The 24,675-nt window shown below is 42.4% G+C and overlaps 1 pseudogene; it reads left to right on the forward strand.

The window, feature by feature from the left end:
• Window positions 1–24,447, forward strand: LOC138611623 (uncharacterized; annotated as a pseudogene).
• The last annotated feature ends 228 nt before the right edge of the window (window positions 24,448–24,675 follow it).

Raw genomic sequence — 24,675 nt, forward strand, 5'->3', positions numbered from 1 at the left:
ATGTGTGAGTGCGAGAACGAGGGCGAGAGCCTCCTTTGCGATGGTAGAATACTTCTGTTGATGCCGAGTGAATTTCTTGGAGAAATACGAGACCGGGTGTTCCACCCCATCGTCTCCTTCTCGGAGGAGGACAGCACCCGCTCCCACGTCACTGGCATCAACAGAGAGATTAAACTGACGGTCGAAAACAGGCGCAGCAAGTACAGGGGCATTAGTCAACAAAGCTTTAATACAGTCAAACGCATACTGTGTCAGGGTCCTCGTCTGGCTGCCCCGTGTTTCCCTGTGTTTCCCCTCCCTTGTGTGCCTGTATGTTCTCTCTTTGTGTGTCAGTAGGAGCTGGGCGTGGCCTTGCTGACTTCTCAGAACAAGCCTGCACACCTGCCGCTCATCAGCTCATCAAGCCACCTACACTCTGCTCTGTATAAAAGCCCGGTTGAGACGGTCATTCCTCCCATTTCGTCCGTTCACCACATGTGCTCTTCGACCAGGCTGCTCTTTGAAAGCTTTTTGACCGTTTGTTTGTCGTACTGACTCTGTGTTTTTTTGTGCTTAGATCCACCTTCTCCTGCCGTCTCCACCGTCTCCACGCCCAGCTCCTGTCCTCAAGCCACTCTGGTCCGCCTTGCCCTGCTCAACTTCAGCCTTTCAGTTTGGAATAAATGACCTTTTGTCAGCCTGCATTTCCAGTGTGTTTGCTGTGTGTACGTGGGTCCAACTTTTTGGTTACATTATAACATACTGGCAACTCTGAGAGCAGCAAAAACGCCTTTGGGGCTCAACAAATCGCTGAGCGGAGCCGCGACAGCAGAGACATTTTCACAAGAACGTTTCTGTTTCTAACAGGTTAACTGCTTTGGGGGACTTGTTCTTTTTATTCAACACAAAACAGTTGTTGAAGGTGTGGCCACGCTGCTTACAAGACAAACAAACTGGCTTATCCGTAGCCCCTTCCTTAACACTAGACTTCACCTCCACGTCAGAGCTCCACTTCGCTGACAACACAAAGGACTTGGCTACAGGAAAACTACGCTCTGTGGATAAATGGGACCTTTCAAATGTATCCCTGTGTGTGAGGACGTACTCATCCGCAAACTCGAATCATAATCCAGACTCACTTCAGCCGGTAAGGACGCGTACGCATCCTGCGCTTTACCAGTTAGCACACGCTGAAGAAGCAGAGGCCAGACATTTGTAGGCCATTTCAAAGTCTTCGCCACACGTTCAAACAGAGTAAAACATTGATCCACATCTTTCCCATTAAATGGAGGAATTACTCGGATACATTTATTTATATCAAATTCCTCGTACTGAGAATGAGACACAGCCGGTGAGGAAGACTGTTGGAGCTCAAGCTGCAGGGCCGGCCCAAGCCTTTTGGGGGCCCTTAGCAGAATTTGATTTGGGGGCCCCCCTCCCACCACCGCGGAGTCACCTGCGCTTGACAATTATTGACACAAATGTCACACTATAACTTTACATTATAAATTGTATTACTACAGTGACGGATTATGAACTACTGTCACAGGCACAGATGCATAAGGACCCCCCCACCGCCCCCATGTTTTGGGGCTCCTGGCCCCTCTAGACCTCTGGCCCCCTGGGCTTGGTAGACCCCTGTATTAATATAGTTGTTATTTACACCAAACCAGTCACCTTTTAACCTTAGAGGGTACTAAAATCACAAATTTATTTTAAACTTTCATATTCAAAGTGAAGTACTAAGTGTGGTTTACTGAACTCGAATTGAAAAATGACAAAATACAACAGCAGAGATTGCATTTGTTGTAAACAAGTAAACCAGTTTAATGACTTGTTTTTCAAATTAAAATGAATTAAATTAGCAATCTTCAAGTACAAAATAAAACCAAAACAGACAAACATTAATATAATCAAAAATAAAATGTTCCAAAAAGAATAGATACTTAAATAATAAAAGTGCCTCAGTATTCCACTTTTGCTTTTAAAACTTTTAACTTTGACTTTACTCTTTTATTAACTAAAAACAAACTGTCACAAAACATATCAAATAAATTATTTGCTAAAATAATGACAAAGCTGAGAAATCAGAAACATAATAACATCAAGGGTTCAACAATGACAATTATTGTTGAAAACAGTTGAGAAATAATCATATTTTCACAGTCTCAATACAGTGTAACTGTCCTCAAAATCTTTCCTTCCTAGCTTTTCTGGAGGCAAAGTCACTGATGACATCATTGTATGGTATTGCTTGGCCAACTTTGTTATTAATGCTAATAACAGCAAGTCCACTTAGTCTTTCCTGGGCAATTGAGGATCTCAGGTATGTTTTGATCAATTTGAGCTTGGAAAAGCTCCTCTCTGCTGAGGCAACTGTCACAGGCAGAGTGCAGGCTATCCTGAGAGCTACCCAAAGATTTGGGTAAAGCTCACACATCTCATTGTGTGAGAGGTATGTGAGAAGCTCAAGGGCGGTCATCCTAGTTTGGGGAAGTTCAGGAAGACTCTCAATCTCTACAGCCAGTGCGCTACCATCAACATCAGCCTCCTCTCCACAAGAGAGTTTTTCCCCAAGAACCTTACACTGGTCCCTCCGAACCTTTTGATCTAGCTCCCTAAAATTGAGCAGCACTCCAAAGTTTTCTTTAACCTCACTTAGAGACTTAAATCTATCCTCCAAAGACTGAATGCTGCAGTCCACTACAGCATTAAAAAAGGACACTTCTAGCCTCTTCATAGCATCCGCTATAGGCTCATCTGCAGCCTCATGGGCAAAGTGCCTTTTTGTAGAACGCAATCGCTTCTCTTTCAGCACTGCTTCAGTGTTCATCTGCTCACAAATTTCTTTTGCAGATGTCTGTGCATCACAGAAGCCTGTTTTTCTGTAACTGATGAGTTCGCTTTTGTTCTTATGGACAAGGTTAACAGCTACATCAAGCTGAATGTTGCTTGACTGTAGAAGCTTGCTAGTGATGTTAATTTTAGACAGGATGTCAAACCAGACAACACAGCAAATCTGAAATCTAAATGAACCTATTTCTTCAGCAAGGGAGTTGGCTTCAACTGCCACTACAGAGTCAGTCGCATTATTTCTAACTTCTAGCAGGGCTTCCCTCACCTTCTCTGCTTGGTAGCGCAAAGCTTCAATGCTTATAATGCGGCTTTCCCAGCGCGTCTCACTCCAGGACTTGAGGGTGAGGTCAACGTACTTCTGTAAGATGGCCCACCTTTGAGTGGACCCAGCGAACAAATTGTACACCTTCTCCACGTTTCCAAAAAAACAGGAGGCATCCGTTGATGCTTTAGCCGCATCTGAGACTGTCAGATTTAGGGTATGAGCACTGCAAGGCACATAAAAAGCTCGTGGATTTTTAACCAATAGCCTAGCCTGCACACCTTTGTTTTTGCCCTTCATATTAGCCCCATTATCATAAGACTGACCCCGACAGTCCTGAAAAGGGATGTTCAATTCTTCAAGCCTGTTAAGGATTAGATTGGACAAACCCAGGCCAGTGGATTCAGGAGCTATGAGAAATCCTAAAAAGTGCTCTTTTATTTCCGGTGTTTTGCCCAGAGTGACTATGCGCACCACAACAGACATCTGTTCACGGTGACTTACATCAGGTGTACAGTCTAATATTATTGAATAATATTTGCACTCCTTGATTTCTGACACCATTGCCTCCATTATTTTGTCACTGATACACTCTATCAGCTCATTCTGGATAGTCTTACCCAAGTAAGTGTTGTGCTGCATTCCACTATCAATTCGTCTGATGTGGTCTTTTAACACCAGGTCAAATTTTGCCATCAGTTCCACCTCTTTAAGGAAGTTCCCATTGTTGTCCTGATGCAAAGTATCAACAGACCCCCTGAGTGCAAGATTCCTCTCTGCCAAAGACTGAATGATACTAATCAAACAGATGAGAACATCTCTCCAACGATTTTTTTCGGCCTCCAAAAGGGCCATTTCTGTTGCATCAATAGTCTTCTCCTTAAAAAGACGGAGGGCAAAGTCTTTCCACTTCACCATATGATTGCAATGATCTGGACTATTCTCATGCTGTTTCAGCAAAGCACCTACATTTACCCAATCACGCTGTCCCTCTGTTGACAGTTTTGTGGACTTTCTCGAGAATAATTTGCAACAGAAGCAGTAAACCGCATCATTTTTCTTTGAATAAATTAGCCGGCTTCGCTTGATTTTTTCCCCATTAACTAATTGTCTGTATGTATAGTGGTAGTGAAAGCTTCGTCCATCTGATTTTTTGGGGAAGGTGAAGGTGTCACTTATTGGCACTGGCCCTCTTCTTACCAGATCAGTCCTTTCTGAGTCAGACAGGACCGCTGACCATTCAACTGGGTCAATTGGAGGAGCTGTTGATCTATCTTGATAGCTGGAGCTTGTTGAGGGAGTGGATGGGAAATCTACAGCAGTGGGTGCAGATGTAGAAGGACCTGTAGGGACATTAGATTAAAAAAAAATAGAATTATAACATAACACAGGATATTTTACAGTAAAGTAAGCCAACACACAAAAAAAAACTGTTAGATTAACTGACCTGTCACGCCAGTTGAGGTTGAAACCGATGTATCAGTGAATGTAAGCGCTGGTAGCTGCTCCTCACTTTCACGTGCTGTTAACTGCCCCTCGCTTTCAGGTGCCTGCAACTCTGCAGTGGATGAACCTGCAATGATAAAACAAACAAAAATAAAAAGCTATGTTAAATGTGTCATGTCATATTAACAGGCTACGTAACCATTTGCCATCAAGAAAAACCTCACCTGCTGTATCATCAGCTGTGGAGGCACTGACACTTGATGAAACATCAGAGGCAGGTAGAGTTGGTTGCGCTCCAAAGTACTTCAACAGTGTTCCTGAAAAATAACATTGCATAAGTGCATAGTTGATGGAGCAGAATGAGTTTATTTTGCCATCATTACTTACACTCATCAACAAGCAATTCCACACCTAACAATTCATATTTATAGGCAAATGAGGCATAATTGCAGTATGGTGAACACTTAACATGGTGATCTACTGCAGCCTAATTATGAGGGTAGCACCGCTACATCACTCGCCATATTAATAAAATTGAAGTCTATTTTCATCACAGAAGTCTCCCCACCCAACATGATATTTTCTCGTAAAGACCAACACGCCATCTCTCATTAACATGTTACATTATAACTGTACTTTAAACCAAATATCTTAGTGCTCCATCTTTGCCTATGTAACAGATGCCAGCTACCATAGCTGTGCGTGTTGAACGTTACCGACGCCTTAAGAGTCGCTCTGGTCAGTGGGTTGTCAGCCTGGGCTTTTAGCCTGCTGCATAGCGCGCTGGACTCAGTCCGAGTGAGGTTTACTAACCTTCGACACGCACAGCAATGCTAGCTGGCATCCCACCTAGTCAGGTTAAGTTCACCTTCGGGTGTTTCCGCCAACTGAAACCGATATCTCATGGATGAAGACTCTGCACATAGTCGCGATCAGACTTACCACTATGTCACATTATAAAACAGTAATAAACTATCAACGCTTTCAGGTGTGAAATCAGAAACAATCCCTCTGAGGAGATGTGGTAAATTTGCCTTCAGCTACGTTTTCATGTAGCTAGTGCTAATGTCCACCTCAGTCAGCTAACTTTAGTTTACAACATAAGCCCAGCTAGAGCTAGCACATAGGGAGGTACATGCTTGGTTGAACATCCTAAACACTCCCAATATCCTTGACATCTTAAATCCACCTAGATAAATGTATATTAATAGGAGACATTTCACTGTTGATGGCGGGGACGTCGCTCTCGTGATGGCTTATATAAGATCATGACGTTAATTAGCCAGCTAGCTAACTAACTGCTATCATAGCTACAGCCGCTACTTCAAGTGAGCACAAAACATACTGAAAAAACATACTGTAAATAATCATGCAAACATACCTTTTTCTTGCTGTTTTTTCTCCTCATCTGTCCTTTTCTTCTTTCTCTTTTCGGCACCAGAGGGATACGTCCTCTTTTGTGACATGGCTTACCGTCTCTTCCATCTGACTCTAATAAGACGCTTGAAGTTGACGCAGTGTCTATGCGCGCAAATTGTCTACGCACGCAAGGTGCCTAGTTCATGCTCATGACTCAAACGCTGGCAGACACAGCGGTTGTAGGCAGGTATATTGATCATGAAATCAGAATCATCTTGTCTTGAATTATTCATTCATTCATTCATTTATGTCACTTGTTTAATTTATTTAATATGTAAAAAAAAAAAAAAAAAAAAAAAAGTTTTTTTTTTTCTCGATTTGGGGCCCCCTGGTGGTCAGGGGGCCCCAAGCAGCTGCTTAGTTCGCTTATGCCTCGGGCCGGCTCTGATAATCCGTCTATGCCTAGCGCGTAACTGCGCGTCTGACTCATCCTCACTGACCTGACGTGCAGCTGTCTGTCCTAGCAGAACTGATCATCATTAGCCAGGTAACGGTCCCCCGTGAGGTCCCTGTATACCACCTTTACCAGTACTTTCACAGAATCAGAAGGAAAACAACTCATGATGGGAGAAGGGGGAAAGTAGAGGGCCTTCCTTTGGGATAAACGTTTAGAAAGACCGTGCCTGAGAAGAAAGGTCCCCACGAGGGCCTGTAAACAGGAACATGGTCCCGTGGTCAGGTGGTAAGTGTGGTTAGCCTGGTAGGTGAACACTTACAGGAGGAAAGGGGGACAAGCAGAGTGTCTCCCTCTGAGCTTTGTGAACAAACCCTACAATGTACTGGAGAAGAATGAAGCACAGTTATATGTTATTACGATATAACTTTCTTTAAATAGGGTAATGTGTCGTTTCGCTGATGACTGAGAACCTTCACAGAAATAAAAGGATTCATCAAACAGATTAACCCTGAATAAAAAGAAGTGCTCTATCTGAGCTGAATGTCTTTTATAATCGCTTTAATATCTATGACTTTAGCCATGAACTGTCTGTAGCTAAAGATGCTTCCTCAGAAAGTCCAGCTATACATATTGAGTGTGATTCTGTTCTTAAACTATTTAAAGGGGTTAAAGAGAGGAAAAGTCCCGGCCCAGATAATATCAGCGGCCGCCTTTTGAGAAACTGTGCCGACCCACTTTCTGTTATTTTGTCCTTTATTTTGACGAAGTCCCTTCAGCTGGGTACTGTCCCACGCATCTGGAAGAACTCTGTCATCGTGCCTGTCCCCAAGATCACTCTGTCATTGTCTCTCTCCTTAATGATAAGGACTGCCAGCATGGGCCCATACTGACTGGTTTTAATTCTTGGTGTGAACGCTCCTTCCTGAATATCAATGTCACAAAAACCAAAGAAATGATTATTGATTTCAGAGGAGCATCTTCCCCTGGTCCCCCCTCCTTTATCAGCAACCAGGCTGTCGACATGGTGGAACAGTACAAGTATCTGGGGACAATTATTGATAATAAACTGACTTTTGATGCCAACTCTGACGCCATATGCAAAAAAGCCCACCAACGGATGTACTTTTATCGTAAGCTGAAAAGTTCTAATGTTGACAGCTGTTTTATGAGAATGTTTTATTCTTGTTTTATTGAGTCTGTTTTAACATTTTCTTGTATCTGTTGGTTTGGGTCTCTTTCTCTTAAAAATAGGAAGAGGATGGAGAACATTGTGAAAGTGTGCAGTAAAATTGCTGGCGTTAGTCTTAAGGACCTATCTTTTTTATACAGAGCCAGAGCCACTATAAAGGCACAGGCTATCTTAGCCGATTGCACCCATCCGCTCTTTGCGGCATACAAGCTGTTGCCATCTGGGCGCAGGTATGCACTGCCGGGGTGTAGGACTAACCGCCTTAAAAGCTCATTTGTTCCTGCCACCATCAGACTCCTCATCGAGATCATGTAGCATGTGTTTTTTACCTGTGATTACTGTGTACTGTGTGACTGTGTTTTTGTCTGTTTGTGTTTTTTGTCCTGCTGGCTGTAAAAAGAATTGCCCCTCGGAGATAATAAAGTTTACCTTACCTTACTTTTTTAATCCACAGCCAGATGAAGTGTCTTTAGATGGTTCAAAAATGTGTTTCAGCTCTTCATGCATGGAAAGATTTTAAGCCACATGGTCTTAAAATGACTGGTTTTTGAATGGAGTCTGGTCTGTGAACATGTATCGAACGTTATTAGCAAACCTCAACTAGCTAAACACTAAATACTAACAGACTTTTGGATCTTCAGCCAAACTAAGACTCTTTGTCTATTGATGGTTAAAAATGAGTTTTAGATCCTTCTGCATGGGAAGATTCTAACCAATAATCCACATGGTCCTTAAATGACAGATTTTTGAATGGAGTCTGGTGTGTGAATATGCAGACAAAGTTGGTAGCTAGCGACAGCTGCGTGCATGGGTCTGCCAAGTGATGTTGGGGTGAAATTTAATGACAAACAATGGCTGATTACAGATAACAAACATTAATAGATGTCAGTGTGTTTGTTGTTCCAGAAAAACAACATATATGAGCATCATCACGACCATCATCAGCATCTTCTGTGTGTCTCTGCAGTTCCTCTCACTAACCACATGGTGGTGGTCTTTCTCCTTGATGCTTTCTGTCAGCTCCAGCTGCAAATTCAAATCTATCACTCAGCCATGACGGGAGAGCTTACCTGATGATGTGACAGCGAGCTGACACACAAACACACATGTAACATCAGACATGTTTAATGCAACATGTTCTTCTTCATCCGAATCAATCAGAGAAAACATTCAAATACTGATAATACAACAAAGATATATAGAGGCAGTAATAAATGATCCCATCTGACACTAACCCTCGTCTTCTTCTTCAGCATGAGACGTTTGAAGAGCAGAGTTTGGGAGAATGAAGGTCTCAGTTTGACAAACTGCACAACAAAATAGAAGCTTTTCATTCTTTCTATAGTAAACATGAACAACTATACAGCATGTTCTCGCCTTGAATCCATCATTGTGTTTAAATTGAGCCCAGTGTGTTATTTCTCTTTATTCTAATGAAGCTGTAGTGATTTTACACCCTTCAATAGAGGCTGAACTGTTGTTTTATGGAAAGCAGCAATACTAAACAAAGAAAGTTATTATGATGAATGTTATTATCTTTGTGCTGACTGTGTGCTGTGTACCCCACGACAGCTTCAGCCGAGCCGTCAGTCAGCAGCAGCGGCCTTATCTGTCCGCCGCAGGGGCTGATGGGAGTTCTGAGGTCCTGTTAGAAACCACGTGACCCTCGTCTGATCTCACAGCTCGTCCTCGTTCGGCCTCAGCAGCATCAGAGCGCCACTTCTCCTCAGGTTCCCCAGAGGAAACACCGCTGCACAAGATGCGTCTCCTCCCAGCTGCTGCCCTGTGCTGTCTGTGTTCAGGTGAGTGTTTCCAGCCAATCAGGAGCCCACAGACTCTACCTGTATCAAACGCCAACCTTCACCTGTCTGTCTCTTTCTCCACAGCGCTGCTTGCCACGGCAGCAGAGCTGATTCAGGAGGATTTAACATTGACCAGGAGAGAGGGTGAAAATGTCTCCTTCAGCTGTGGAGGCATCGACCAGTGTGATTATAGTTACATATACTGGCTCCAGAAGAAAGACACAGAAACATTCAGTCTGATTCTTATGATAGACAGGAGTGATGATGAAATACTTAAAAGCTCCAATCATCCTCAGAAAGATGATTTCTCAGCTGTGAATAAACAGAACGTCTGTGAGTTGCAGCTCCAGAACGTTACACTCTCTCATTCAGCCTCATACTACTGCTCCTGTGGTAAACTTGATCCCCACAGTGAGAAAAGATGCGAGCAGCCTGAACAAAAACCAACAGATGAGTTAGTAACAGGAAGAGAGCAGTAAACCACAGCCCAGGTTCACATGTTTCACTCAGCCAGAGTCACAGACACACTGAACTGATGGATTCATGTCTCTCCTGCTGTCAGCACTTCTTCACTGTAATATAATATTCATGTGTATTTGTGTCAGCAGCTTTATTGTTGCTCCACACAGAGAACAAAATGATCAAGATACAGAGAAACAATAAAGGTCAGAAACTCATACAAACATCATCCAGGTCAAAAGATCAAATAGATGTGCGGCTGGATCAAAGTCACAACGCTGATGGAAACTTAATGATGTCACAGCTCAGCTCAAGGCCTGCTCATACAAAACACAACATGCTCTCTACTCGTCTCGTGTACAAATCAAACGCTACATCAAAATGTAGAATCAGGCGCACCACCGGATTTTAGTACAGGAAGTGTTCTGGCCTGTAGTCGGAGTAGTTTTGACCAATCACGTGTCAGCAGGCTTCAGTGAATGCAGGAAACTTCAACTTTATTGTCCCCGAGGGGAAAATTTGTTTTGCAGCCAAGTAAGAGAAAAAAACCTTTAGAAAACAGACACATAGACTGGGTTAGAAAAAACATGAAAACACATCAGAGTTAACTGAGAATACATCAAGTAAAAAAAACAGGCGAACGTAATCCACCGTGATGACATCATGACTCCCGTCAGCTTCATCTGACAACCATTCAGCTTCTTATTGATCTCTATAAACAGACAGCTGCAGGCTAACAGCTAACAATCTGTGCTACTGCTAACATTCAACTAGAGACAAATCTGCTTGATGCTGTGTCTTAAAAGCTGATCAGCGTTTAGATTTCCCGACTTCCTCAAATGCATCATAAACGATGGCTCCGCCTCTGAAGTATGCCAGAGTGCAGCCTCTGTGTAACTTCCTGTTTACAGTGAGACTGAGACTCAGCACAGACAGCTGAACGGGCGCTCCTCCGGGGGATGGGACGAACCGAGAGATGACAGCGTTTATTTAGCAGACACATCTGGAGGGAGAATTTACCTTTGATCTGAACACACGGTCGCTTCTCGAGCTGCTGACTGGACTGTAAACAATGCAGCGCACGGAGGAGGACGTCGGGCTGGGAGTCGTTTATCACGCAGCAAATCTAGAAGATAGGAGGCTCGCCTGTTTTTACAGCGAGCTGCTCGCGGTTCTCGGCCGAACTGAAGGTGAAATGTGGAGAGACATGATCTCTTATCAGCACCACTAATGTTTTATTGTGACGTGTTTCCAGGGCAGCTGATTGGTGGATAAAGTCACTCACAAGGCTCCTCACTGCAGATCCTTCTTCATTTTCTTTGAAATAAAACGTAAAGTCATTATGTAAGTAAAAAACAAATCAATAACTCAGGTTACAGACATTATTACCACGTTATTATGTCGTACGACCCCTCAAGTGTGACCGGACACTGGTGCTGACAGGAAGTGCACAGGGCGTAAGGAAGCATCATCATCAACGAGGTCAATATCATCATGAATATCCTGATCAGCATCATCAATATCATCAATATCATCAATATCGTAAAGGTCAGAGGAGGAAGGCCTGTTAGAAGAGAAACCAAGGATTGTGATCAGTGTACACGACAGTCGGTGTATTTGCAGAGCCGACATAAACTTCAAAATGTTTGAGTGCGAGAACGAGGGCGAGAGCCTCCTTTGCGATGGTAGAATACTTCTGTTGATGCCGAGTGAATTTCTTGGAGAAATACGAGACCGGGTGTTCCACCCCATCGTCTCCTTCTCGGAGGAGGACAGCACCCGCTCCCACGTCACTGGCATCAACAGAGAGATTAAACTGACGGTCGAAAACAGGCGCAGCAAGTACAGGGGCATTAGTCAACAAAGCTTTAATACAGTCAAACGCATACTGTGTCAGGGTCCTCGTCTGTCTGCCCCGTGTTTCCCTGTGTTTCCCCTCCCTTGTGTGCCTGTATGTTCTCTCTTTGTGTGTCAGTAGGAGCTGGGCGTGGCCTTGCTGACTTCTCAGAACAAGCCTGCACACCTGCCGCTCATCAGCTCATCAAGCCACCTACACTCTGCTCTGTATAAAAGCCCGGTTGAGACGGTCATTCCTCCCAGTTCGTCCGTTCACCACATGTGCTCTTCGACCAGGCTGCTCTTTGAAAGCTTTTTGACCGTTTGTTTGTCGTACTGACTCTGTGTTTTTTTGTGCTTAGATCCACCTTCTCCTGCCGTCTCCACCGTCTCCACGCCCAGCTCCTGTCCTCAAGCCACTCTGGTCCGCCCTGCCCTGCTCAACTTCAGCCTTTCAGTTTGGAATAAATGACCTTTTGTCAGCCTGCATTTCCAGTGTGTTTGCTGTGTGTACGTGGGTCCAACTTTTTGGTTACATTATAACTAAGGCTGGGCAAGTTAACGCGTTATTATTGCGTTAACTCATAAATTTAATAACGCCGACAATTATTTTATCGCATATTAACGCAGTTTTCATTTGTCTGTTGCTCACTGGCTTTTGTTTTGAAAAAGTCTGTTGCGGCGCTCACAGGAACCGGAAAAAGAAATAATTTGCGGCCAAACAAATATGGAGACGAGTGCGCAACTTTTACATGGACAATTTTATTTTAAAGTTCTTCCAGACGGCGGAGTCGACAGAACCAAGGTTATTTTTAACCACTACAAGGCTGAATTTTCGTATCACCGGAGTACTTCCAGTTTAAAATATCACCTAAATGCGGTACACACAGTTGATGCCGGCAAATCACTCACCGAAACAAACAGTGGAGGGAGGCTTCGGCAGACTACGTTGGATGCAACGTGTGGGAGACGTATAGATAAAGCAAGGCAAGACAAGCTAACAAATGCCATAGCGACGTGGATAGCTACAGACTGCAGGCCGATTCGGGTTGTGGAAGATGTCGGTCTGAGAGACGTTCTCAGAATCGCAACAGATGACGGCAGGTATGAGACTCCCTCAAGACGCACCATCACAAGAAGAATACACGAGCTCTATGAAAAGGAGAGGTCTGCAAAAGTGACAGCTTTACAACCTGCACCCTATGTTGCTCTCACTGGGGACTACTGGACATCACTAGGTAACGATAATTACCTCGGAGTTACAGTACATTACATTGATGAACAGTGGGTGCTGCGTTCACATGCTCTGACTGTAATGAAAACCGAGGAGAGACATTATGCTGAAACGTGCGCAGGACACTTTATTCAAGTTGCTCAGCAGTGGAATGTGTCAAATAAAGTCACCACACTTAGCACAGATAGTGCAAGGAATATGATCGCTGCTGCGAGACATCTACCTTTTGAACATGTCCCCTGCTTCGCGCACACTCTCCAGCGTTCTGTCACAGTATCTCTGCAGAACAGTGTGTTTGACAATGTCCTGGCCAAGTGCAGAGAAGTTGTGGGGCACTTTAAACACAGTCCAGCTAATGCTGCAGAATTAGAGCAACAACAAGTTGAACATGGACAAAAGAAGGAGTCGCTTATGCAAGATGTTCCGACCAGATGGAATTCATCTCTGGACATGATAAAAAGCATCCGCCGAAACGAACAGCCACTGAGGGATGTCCTCACCACACACACCAAGATTGCCATGCCAGCTACAGCTGAAATGGACAAACTGCAGAGGTTGGAAATGCTACTGGAGCCTTGCAGGTATGTTATATATCATATTTCTCACTATCCTGTCTGAGTGCATGTTAGAGAGAAATAGTGTGTTTATATGTGTGTGTGTGTCAATATGTAAATGCAGCATGAATATGTAGAGGATATTTTTTGTGTAACAGTGAATGGAATTTATTTGGACTGAAGTGGAATTGATTTTCTGTTGCAGGTATTTGACTGAACTTTTGGGAGGACAAAAGTATGTCTCATGCTCTGTGGCTCTGCCTGCTTTTTGCCATCTCTCCCGGGTGATGGAGAGCTCAGATGATGACCCTGCCTATGTGGCCAAGTTCAAGTCTACATTCAGAAAAGACCTGGAGACACGCATGGGAAATTCTAACATTGCATATCTGAAGATTGCTACTGCATTGGACCCTAGATTCAAGGACCTCAAGTGTATCCCCAGAGCTGAGAGGAAAGAGGTGTGGGCCTCAGTCACCAACTTGGTCAAGGAACAGATGGTTGTTGCAGAGAAACCTTCCGAAGAAAAAGCATCAGAGCCACCAAAGAAAAAGTTAACCCTATTGGCAGCTTCATCTGAGTCTGATTCTGAACAAGAAGAAGACTCAGAGAGAACGTTGTGCGTCGATACAGAGCAGAGCCCACCATCAGTTCAGAGTCCGGTCCATTAGAGTGGTGGTCCAAACATGCAGGCTCACACAGCAGGCTGGCCTCTTATGCACAGAAGTACTTGGCCACACCTGCAACATCCGTTCCCTGTGAAAGGTTGTTTTCTCTTGCTGGTCATATTGTCCAGAAGAAGAGAGCTTCTTTGTCATCTGAAAATGTGAATAATCTTGTGTGTCTTAGTAACTGGCTTGGTGCAGAGGAGTAAAAAAAAAGTCAAGTTCTAGGAACTGACAAACTGCACTGAAAGTGTTTTCTGTTTTTTTTTTGACTGAGATTCTGCAAAGGAAATGCAGTATGAACATGGACTTTACAGACGAGTCCCCTGCACAGTAAATGCCAGCCGTGAACTTTTTTTGTGCTTCACCTCACTTTAACGGGGACATTTGGTACTGAACATAGAGTGGTTATGCTGCTCCCTGAAAACAGAAAAATGTTTCTGCTGTTACCTCAGAAATTGCCTGTTTTAATGTTCTGATTGTGGCTCAAGATTTTGTGGGCAGTTTGTTTTTTTTGTTTAAGTTTAGATTTTCACTAAATATTTTATTTAACTGCTACTGTATAAACAAAATGTTTATGTTAAAAGTGTTTGCACAACAAATGTTATAGCACTTTAGTTCATATGGCAATACATTTAAAATAAAAATTGTGCTATACACTATTTTTGAATTCATTATTGGATTTTGCGTATAACAATGCGATTAATCGCAATTAAAACTTTTAATCGTTGCCCAGCCCTAATTATAACATACTGGCAACTCTGAGAGCAGCAAAAACGCCTTTGGGGCTCAACAAATCGCTGAGCGGAGCCGCGACAGCAGAGACATTTTCACAAGAACGTTTCTGTTTCTAACAGGTTAACTGCTTTGGGGGACTTGTTCTTTTTATTCAACACAAAACAGTTGTTGAAGGTGTGGCCACGCTGCTTACAAGACAAACAAACTGGCTTATCCGTAGCCCCTTCCTTAACACTAGACTTCACCTCCACGTCAGAGCTCCACTTCGCTGACGACACAAAGGACTTGGCTACAGGAAAACTACGCTCTGTGGATAAATGGGACCTTTCAAATGTATCCCTGTGTGTGAGGACGTACTCATCCGCAAACTCGAATCATAATCCAGACTCACTTCAGCCGGTAAGGACGCGTACGCATCCTGCGCTTTACCAGTAAGCACACGCTGAAGAAGCAGAGGCCAGACATTTGTAGGCCATTTCAAAGTCTTCGCCACACGTTCAAACAGAGTAAAACATTGATCCACATCTTTCCCATTAAATGGAGGAATTCATCGGATACATTTATTTATATCAAATTCCTCGTACTGAGAATGAGACGCAGCCGGTGAGGAAGACTGTTGGAGCTCAAGCTGTCTCTTGGTTTCCTCTTGCATTTTTAGTACTTCCAATTCATTGCTCAGTTCTTTTTCTTTCATGTCTAAGCGCTGCATTTCAATTTCCAACTCTTTAAATCGGAGCATTTCTTACAGACTTTGTTTCCAGCAGGTGAACACAACGTACCGGGGTCGCAAAGCAAGGTCTCTGTCTGAGACGGCGCAGACAACAATTCGGATTGTATTACTTGTTTTCTTGATTGCTTAGACACAGTTACCTCAAAGTGATCAGCAATAACGATAACATTTTCTTTCGTGCACCGATGAAACGTATCAAGAGTCGGTTTCCCAACGAAATCATCCAAGTTAACCTCCATTGTTATGAGTTCATGTTAAACAACCGCTGACCACAAAACCGGTCAGGACGGAAACTCAGATTTTACCGGCTGACAAAACACAGCCCAAAAATAGCACAACATACAAAAGATTCACTGCACACACAAAACAGCAGCACAAAGGAATCAACGGCGTCCAACACGTGTGTGCGTAAAACTTCACCTGGCACGCACACACACAGAAGGAGGCACTTTGAAACAAGCAGCAAACTACACAAGGTATCAAAGCAACACACCACTGTCAAACTACGCATCACTTAACACACGGTGAGAGAAAAAGTCACAATGACACAGTTTGCGATCACAAATAACTGCGCCGAGACAACACGCACAGCTACAACACCGAGGCGATCAAAGGGAAAAACATCAGCACTTACCCGCACGCGGCGTCTACATGAGCCGACAAACAAAACCACGCAATGTGGAAAAAAAGGTGTGGACGAGCCCCCAAATATGTTACGGCCTCTGTAACACACACAAAACGGCTCTAGAGACCGAACACATAAAGGACACCATGACCAAAGCTCAAAGTCAAACAATCATATTTTATTGCAACAAAATGCCTGTAAGTAGAAAAACATTAGAGTGACAAACAAAAAGGGTCGAGCTCCCGGCCACAAAGAACAAAAGATGGGGACGGACTGAGCCAGCCATGCAGCTGGCCGTCACACTCAGACCATCCCCCTTCACTCCCTCAAAGAAACTCTACCTAACAAAATAAGAATTCAAAAACTAAACTACCGGGGAGCTCCAACCCAAACTTAAATAATCAATCAATCAATCAATCAAACTTTATTTGTATAGCGCCAAATCATAACCAGGGTTATCTCGAGACACTTTACAGAAAGAGCAGGTCTAGACCGACTCTTTGTTCTGTTATTTAAAGAGAGGCCCAACATGAATCACCATGAGTAGCACTTAGCAATTCGGCACATTGGCAGAAAAACTTCCTTTAACAGGCAGAAACCTCGAGCAGAACCAGACTCATGTTGAAAATCTGAAGAGACTGGATGGGCTGAACATGGGATAGAAGGAGATGCAGGATAGAGACAGGCAAAGAGAGCAACAACAACATATGTTCTTGTTACCACAACAACATATGTCCTTGTTACATGAACAACAACAGACACATACTTATGGTTACAATGCCAATAATAGTGGTAGACTAGGGTGAAGATTAGCTAAATAAATAAATTAGCGAGAGAAGCAGAGTAATGATAAAGGCTGAGGTAATCGTAATTGTAACAGTTGAAGTCAACAGGTCTACTATTAGCATTAGCAGCAACAATAATGATACTATGGGGAAGGCTGATGTTAGTAGTTGTTGCAGTCGAGCAGGTCCACAGCAGCAGGTGGTCTGCAGCAACGATCCTCAGGAACCTTCAAGACAAGGGAGCACAAGAACTCCCGGGAAGATATGTGGTTAGTAATGTTAATGGGACCAGAAGATACAGAGTTAATGAGCTGCATTAATATGACAGAGAGAGAGAGAGAGAGAGAGAGAGAGAGAGAGAGAGAGAGAGAGAGAGACAGAGACAGAGAGAGAGAGAGAGAGAGAGAGAGGGAGAGAGAGAGAGAGAGGGAGACAGAGAGAGAGAGAGAGAGAGAAGCTTGGTGTGCCAGATCCCCCCGGCAGTCTAAACCTATAGCAGCGTAACTCTGGGCTAGTCCAAGCCTGAGCCAGGCCTAACTATAAGCTTTATCAAAGAGGAAAGTTTTAAGTCTACTCTTAAAAGAAGAGAGGGTGTCTGCCTCCCGGACCTTGACTGGTAGATTGTTCCAGAGGAGGGGGGCCTGGTAATTGAAGGCTCTACCTCCAACACTACTCTTAGAGACTTTAGGTACCACAAGCAGGCCTGCATCCTGGGAGCGCAATGTTCTAGAGGGGTAATATGGCACTATGAGCTCTTTAAGATATGATGGTGCCTGACCATTAAGAGCTTTGTAAGTAAGAAGAAGGATTTTAAATTCTATTCTAGATTTTACAGGAAGCCAGTGCAGAGAGGCTAATACAGGAGAGATGTGATCTCTCTTCCTAGTTCTTGTCAGCACACGTGCTGCAGCATTTTGTACCAGCTGCAGAGTTTTTAGTGACTTATTAGGGCAGCCTGATAGTAACGAGTTACAATAATCCAACCTGGAAGTAACGAATGCATGGACTAGTTTTTCTGCATCGTGTTGAGACAGGATGTGTCTGATGTTTGTTGTGAAGATGAAAGAAGGCTGTCCTTGATATTTGTTTTATGTGGGAGATGAAGGACATATCCTGATCAAACAGAACTCCCAGATTCCTAACAGTAGTGCTGGATGCCAGGCTGATGCCATCTAGGGCAGCTATATCATTAGAGAAAGAGTCTCTGAGGTGTTTTGGGCCGAGCACAATAACTTCAGTTTTGTCTGAATTAAGTAGCAGAAAGTTTCTAGTCATCCAGATCTTTATGTCCTTAAGGCATGCTTCTAGTTTAGATAGCTGATTGGTTTCGTCTGGCTTCATAGATAAGTATAATTGAGTATCATCTGCATAACAATGAAAATTAATGGAGTGTTTCCTCATGATATTACCCAGAGGAAGCATATATAAGGTAAAAAGAATCGGTCCGAGCACAGAACCTTGTGGAACTCCATGACTAACTTTGGTTTGCATAGAGGACACATCATGAACATTAACAAACTGAGATCGATCTGATGAATAAGATTTAAACCAACTTAGTGCAGATCCTGTAATGTCAATTAAATGTTCTAGTCTCTGTAACAGGATGTGATGGTCTATCGTGTCGAAAGCGGCACTAAGATCTAACAGGACGAGTACAGAGAGAAGTCCTCTGTCTGAAGCAGGAAGTAGATCATTTGAAACTCTCAGTGCTGTCTCAGTGCTGTGGTGGACTCTAAATCCTGACTGAAAGTCCTCAAATAAACTGTTGTTATGAAGAAAGTCACATAATTGATTAGCGACTGCTTTCTCAAGGATCTTTGAGATAAAAGGAAGGTTAGATATAGGTCTATAGTTAGCTAAGGTGCCTGATTCTAGGGTAGGCTTTTTAAGAAGTGGCTTAATTACAGCTAGTTTAAAAGGCTGGGGTACATAGCCCGTCGATAAAGACATATTGATCATATCTAGTAAAGAAGTGCTAATTGAGGGAAAGACTTCCTGAAGCAGCTTGGTTGGAATCGGGTCTAAAAGGCAGGTTGATGGTTTAGACGAAGAGATCAGAGAATTTAGCTCAGGAAGGTCAATTGGAGAAAAACAGTGTAAACATCAGGTTTTTGAGCAGTTTCCAAAGATACATCTGCACCAGTTAACGGCAGGAGGTTACACATTTTGTCTCTAATCTTTAGGATTTTGTCATTAAAGAAGCTCATGAAATCATCACTGCTGAGGCCTATAGGAATACTTGGCTCAGTGGAGCTGTGACTCTCTGTCAGCCTGGCTACAGTGCTGAAAAGGTACCTGGGATTGTTTTTATGTTCTTCTATGAGGGAGGAGTAGTAGACACCTCGAGCATGCCGTAGGGCCTTCCTGTATTTATTAAGACTATTTTGCCAGAGTAAACGAGACTCTTCTGTTTTGGTGGATCGCCACATTCTTTCAAATTTACGCGACATTTGCTTCAAGTTACGAGTTTCTGAGTTATACCATGGAGCTAGCCTCTGTCGTTTAATAATCTTCTTTTTTAAGGGGGCAATCGAGTCTAGAGTACCTCAGCACACCTGCAGGACTATCAACAAACTGATCAAGCTGAGAGGGACTAACATTAGCATCAGAGCTTTCTGTAGTAAACAGATGTGGTAAAGAATTAAAAGCAGCTGGAATTGTTTCCTTAAATTTAGCTACAGTCCTGTCAGACAAACATCTTGTGACGACATTTTTGTTAACTGGAGAGTAGTCGGTTAACAGGACATCGAATGTTACTAAATAGTGATCTGATAAAAGAGGATTTTGTGGGAAGACAATTAAGTTTTCGGTTTCAAGGCCATAAGCTAGAACAAGGTGGAGGGTGTGGTTAAAGCGGTGAGTAGGCTGGTTTACACTTTGAGTGAAACCAATAGAGTCCAAAAGGGACATAAATGCCATGCTAAGACTATCATTATCAACATCTACATGAATATTGAAGTCCCCTACAATAATTATTTGATCTGAACTCAGGACTAAATCTGATAAAAACTCTGAGAATTCAGTTAGAAAAGCAGAGTATGCGCCAGGAGGGCGGTATACTATCACAAATAAAACAGGCTGTAAAGTTTTACAGGCTGGGTGTGAAAAACTCAGAACAAGGCTTTCAAAAGAGCTGAAACTAAGTTTGGGTCGAGGGTTGATTAGAAGACTAGAACTGAAGATAGCTGCCACTCCACCACCTCGACCAGTGTCTCGAGGAATATGAGTATTAAGATGACTGGGAGGAGTGGGTTCATTTAAGCTGACATATTCTTCCTGACACAGCCAAGTCTCAGTTAAAGAGAGTAAATCAATATGATCATCTGATATCAGATTCCAAATAACAAAACCCAGCACGCTAACCCGAGCATGGGAAAGAGAGACAAAAACAGGAAGTGAGGAAAAAGAAAGATTTCCCCCAGAGCTGCGCCTGGACGTGTGATTCAGCTTCTCTCTTTCCTCCTTCTCCACTGGCCTCCTCTTACTCCCCCACCGCCTCTGATGAGGAGGCGGTCCTATGGCTGATGATCAGGTGTTCTGCTGTTACCTGACAGGTAGAGGGAAAACCAGAGAGGAAGAGAGAGAGAGCAATAGAGCGGCCGGCACGTAACAATGGTGAGCAGCAAGGTGAGCATGATCTCCTCATGACCTGACTCCGCCCACCAGGTGCCCTGAGGCCTGAACTACAGAACAAGTTCAACATACCCAAACCCTTTTGTTTATCACGAGTCAGTAACCCTTACAAAGGAGGTCGCCACGCTGGTTATCAGCTCGGTGAGGCCGTGTGTGCACTGAAAGCAAACTCACTCCCACTGATTGTGTATTGCAAGCAGCTGATTGGCTGCTCAAAGCATGCTGGGATACCTTTCCCAGCAGACCAAGCGGCCCCTTTGAACACCTTTCCCCTCGTCATGTGACAATCATCCACCTTTAGTGATGAGCTGTTCATTAAAGTCCTTGTGAGGAGCTGGTCGGATTGAATGAATCCTCATTCTCGACAACACGTGACCAGCGAGGCCGACGGGTTCAGACTAATTGATGAGCACGCTCAGTAAGTCAACCAAAGTGTTTCTGTGAGCTCATTCACATAAAGGGGCGGAGTCTGCAGCATATGACCAATCACAAACATCAACAAGTGTTCTGACAGCAGGTGGTCATATTTTACAGACTCAGAGCAAACTCTGATATCAGACAGATATAAAGAAGTGAACTCATAATCCAGACTAAAGTCCACTCAGCTGCAGCTGACAGATCCCCGCCTGTGGAAACGCACAAACTCAGGTTTATAATATCACTGCTGCATCATCAGTGAACGACAGATCCGACTAGGATTACATCTGTGTGTTACAGTCACTTCATTTGTTGCTCACATGTTTTGTTACTGAAGGGAACTTGAAACTTATTCTTGCAGCTGCAGCACAAATTGAAATTAATATCATGGTAAACAAAACAAAACAAGCAAACAAGATGAATGAAGAGAAAAATTAGAGTCCAGTTCATCCTGAGGGGAACATGAATGTGTGATCACATTAAATGTTCATCCATCCAACAGCTGAGATATTTCACTCTGAGCTGAAAACACTGACCTGCTGGTGGCGCTAAAGGAAACGTCAGAATCCACACAGTGAACCAATGAATGAATGAATGAATGAATACATGAATGAATGAATCCTCAGGGGACCAAGAACATGTACAGATCCATCCATCCTCTGGTCCAGGTCCGATCCATGTGGACTAAAGTCGTGGACAGACAGACATTAGCTTCCACAGAGCAACACTGCTGGTGTCTAAAGAGACACTAACAGAAGAGACAGTCATGTTGATGTGAACTTTACAATAGAATAAAGAACAATAGAAAACCTTTATTGTCTTTATACAATGTACAATAAAGTTAAGGAATGCTTCACCTTAAGTGAGCGACATTCAGGCACCACAGTAACATATAAACATGCATCAAGTCAAACAATGTGTGTATATTGCACATTAAAATGTTGCACAGTAGATAATATATATTGCACAGTAAATAAAGTGTCTTACATCAGATAAAAACACATCACAGAGCTGAAATATGATCCTGCTTCATCATTTGGACTCGTTCATGTCAGCAGACACTTTGAGCAGCACACAGGTTTTTGTATCAGTCTGTTTCACTGTGGGAAGGAGAAGACCTCTACTACTTCATCTTTGGCTCTGGAACTAAACTGATTGTAACAGGTAAGAACAAACATTCATAACTTCAGTTTTTTGTTTTATTATTTTCTGTGTTTCAGTCTTTACATGTTGTTGTTGTTTTCATATTTAGCAGACAATTCAGCCACACAGCTGTGATAACATTAAAAAGGTTCATAATCCCTTAAAATATCTATTTAAATTTAAATTCACATCTAAAGTTATTCTACATTTCTGCACTGGATGAACCTGAGTTTAAAAGAAAAGGTTTCATCACAATCAGAAATACTTTATTAATCCCCACTTTGTTACAGTCGCTCTGACACAGAGACAGCAAAGGGAAATATATGGCATAGAATAGAAGTCAGAAAAATGTCCAACATGTGCATTCTATATACAAAACAATAAGAGACAAAGATGAAATGCTGAGAAGTGGATCTACGGGGATTTAAATATGAATGCCAGAATTAAATAGAATTGGCAGAATAAAGTTAAATACAAAAAAAGATGCAAAAGAGTTAAATACATAAGAGTTATTTACCAATGAACAGTATAAGGCAGTGTGTAAAGTTAATATATATAATGTTACAAATAAACTGTGTTTGATCATCTCAGTAACTCAGCTTGTTTTGTGAAAACAAGATTATGTATGAAATTACAAACTTTGAAATCTATCAGTTTATTATATTTTTAAAACCATATAACTTTAAATATTTAATCAGGTTTAATCATTAAAATGAACCTCATGACAATTGTGTCTCATATGATCGTGCATGCGTCTTTAAGTGGAAGATTTATTGATATAATTAGCCAGAAAGATATTTAATATAATATTACTATACTTTTACTGTTAATGTATTCCAATGTGTATTTTATTATTTAATTAACAGGATGATGTTTAACGGCTCAAACAGAAACATGTTTGTATCTTAAATATATAGAACAGTAAATATATGTTGGATAGTAAATTAGATTTTATATTAGTTCTTACACACATTAGATTCTTTAACAGTACATACAATATTATATTTATTATATATTATTATAATATTTGGTTCTTCTGCTCTGGGATCAATAATATTTTATCTTATATAATATCTGTATTTTTTATTATTTGACATCCAAACTTTCATTGAAGTTTTGAGTCTAAATTTTGAATTGTGATTAAAAACACTTTTAACTTATTGTTTTATTGATTTGATTCAACAATGAGAGTAAATTACATGATCATAAATCTATAATAAGTTATACATAATGTTGTTAAAATGCTGATTGTATTTAGTGTGAATGTAAATATGTAACTTATAATAATTACATTAACATTAATACAAAGTATTTTATATTGTATAAAGGTATATTAGCTGATTGTGTTATATTGTTATTTTGTTCCTGTCTGTCTTTAATAAATCTGAACTTCTCATGTTAATTTATTTATTGTATTTTTATTAAAAATGATTCAGAATCAGTTTTTTTCAGTGCTTATAGTTGAGTACATGTTAGAGTTTATATAACGAGCTGTTCATATTGTAATAATGACAATGACAATTGTGTTTCATGTGTGTGTGTTACCTGTATAATGACATCAGCAGATAACTGTTTGATATGCAGGTGAACACAGTTTATGTGCTGACCTTAGTGCTGTATTGTGTGTGTGTGTGTGTGTGTGTGTGTGTGTGTGTGCTGCTTCAGACGAGCAGGTAGTGAAGCCCGTGGTGAGCGTGTACCCGGCAGCACCCACAGCCCAGCTGGAGGGGAAGAGATCCCTGCTGTGTGTGGCCTCAGCCATGTTTCCTCCTCTGGTCCAGATCTCCTGGAGAAGACGAGCGGAGGATGGTCCTCTGGAGGAGCTGCCCCCTGCTGAGGGAGAGCAGCTGGAGCTCAGAGAGTCGGGACGCACTGCCGCCATCAGAGTGATTGATCAAGACGTTTTCTACACATATAAATACCTCTGCTCTGTGCGGCACGAGGGGGGCACAGTGGAGGCCCAAAGAGAACAAGGTAAGGAAGGCTTGTTGTCTGTGGAGATGCTGTCAAAGAAAAGAGGTGAGCAGATGAATGACTCTTCTTTTTTACCTCCTTTCTGTGTCAGAGGTTCCGGCACTTTCCCTGTTTCAATACAAGGTGAAGCTGCTTGTGCTGCTGTACACGGTGCTGATAGTGAAGAGTCTGGTGTACTGCTGTGGACTCTGTTTGCTGAGGATCCTCACAAACAAGGGACCGTCCATCAACAGCACACATGCTGACTGACTGTTTTCTGCTCGACCTTTCTCACAATCAAATCTCATCAATTCACCTCATTTAAAGCTTCATCTGCAGTTAAACGTGTAAAAAAAATGCCTTATTTGTATAATAGATGATTGATCTTCTATTTAATACAATATTCAGAGTGCAGCAGTTTCTTTTTTTAATTCTCTGTAACTTTCTCAATAAACTGAAAAATCCCAGTTTTGTGTTTCATACAAATCTTTCATTTCATTTTGGCTTCACAGCAAAAAACTCAGAATCAGCTTCATTGGCCGCGTTCGTTCACACC

Source organism: Semicossyphus pulcher, unplaced genomic scaffold (assembly GCF_022749685.1).
Source record: "Semicossyphus pulcher isolate SPU_LCO1_2020_fin unplaced genomic scaffold, fSemPul1.0.p SCAF_7, whole genome shotgun sequence".
Lineage (NCBI taxonomy): Eukaryota > Metazoa > Chordata > Actinopteri > Labriformes > Labridae > Semicossyphus > Semicossyphus pulcher.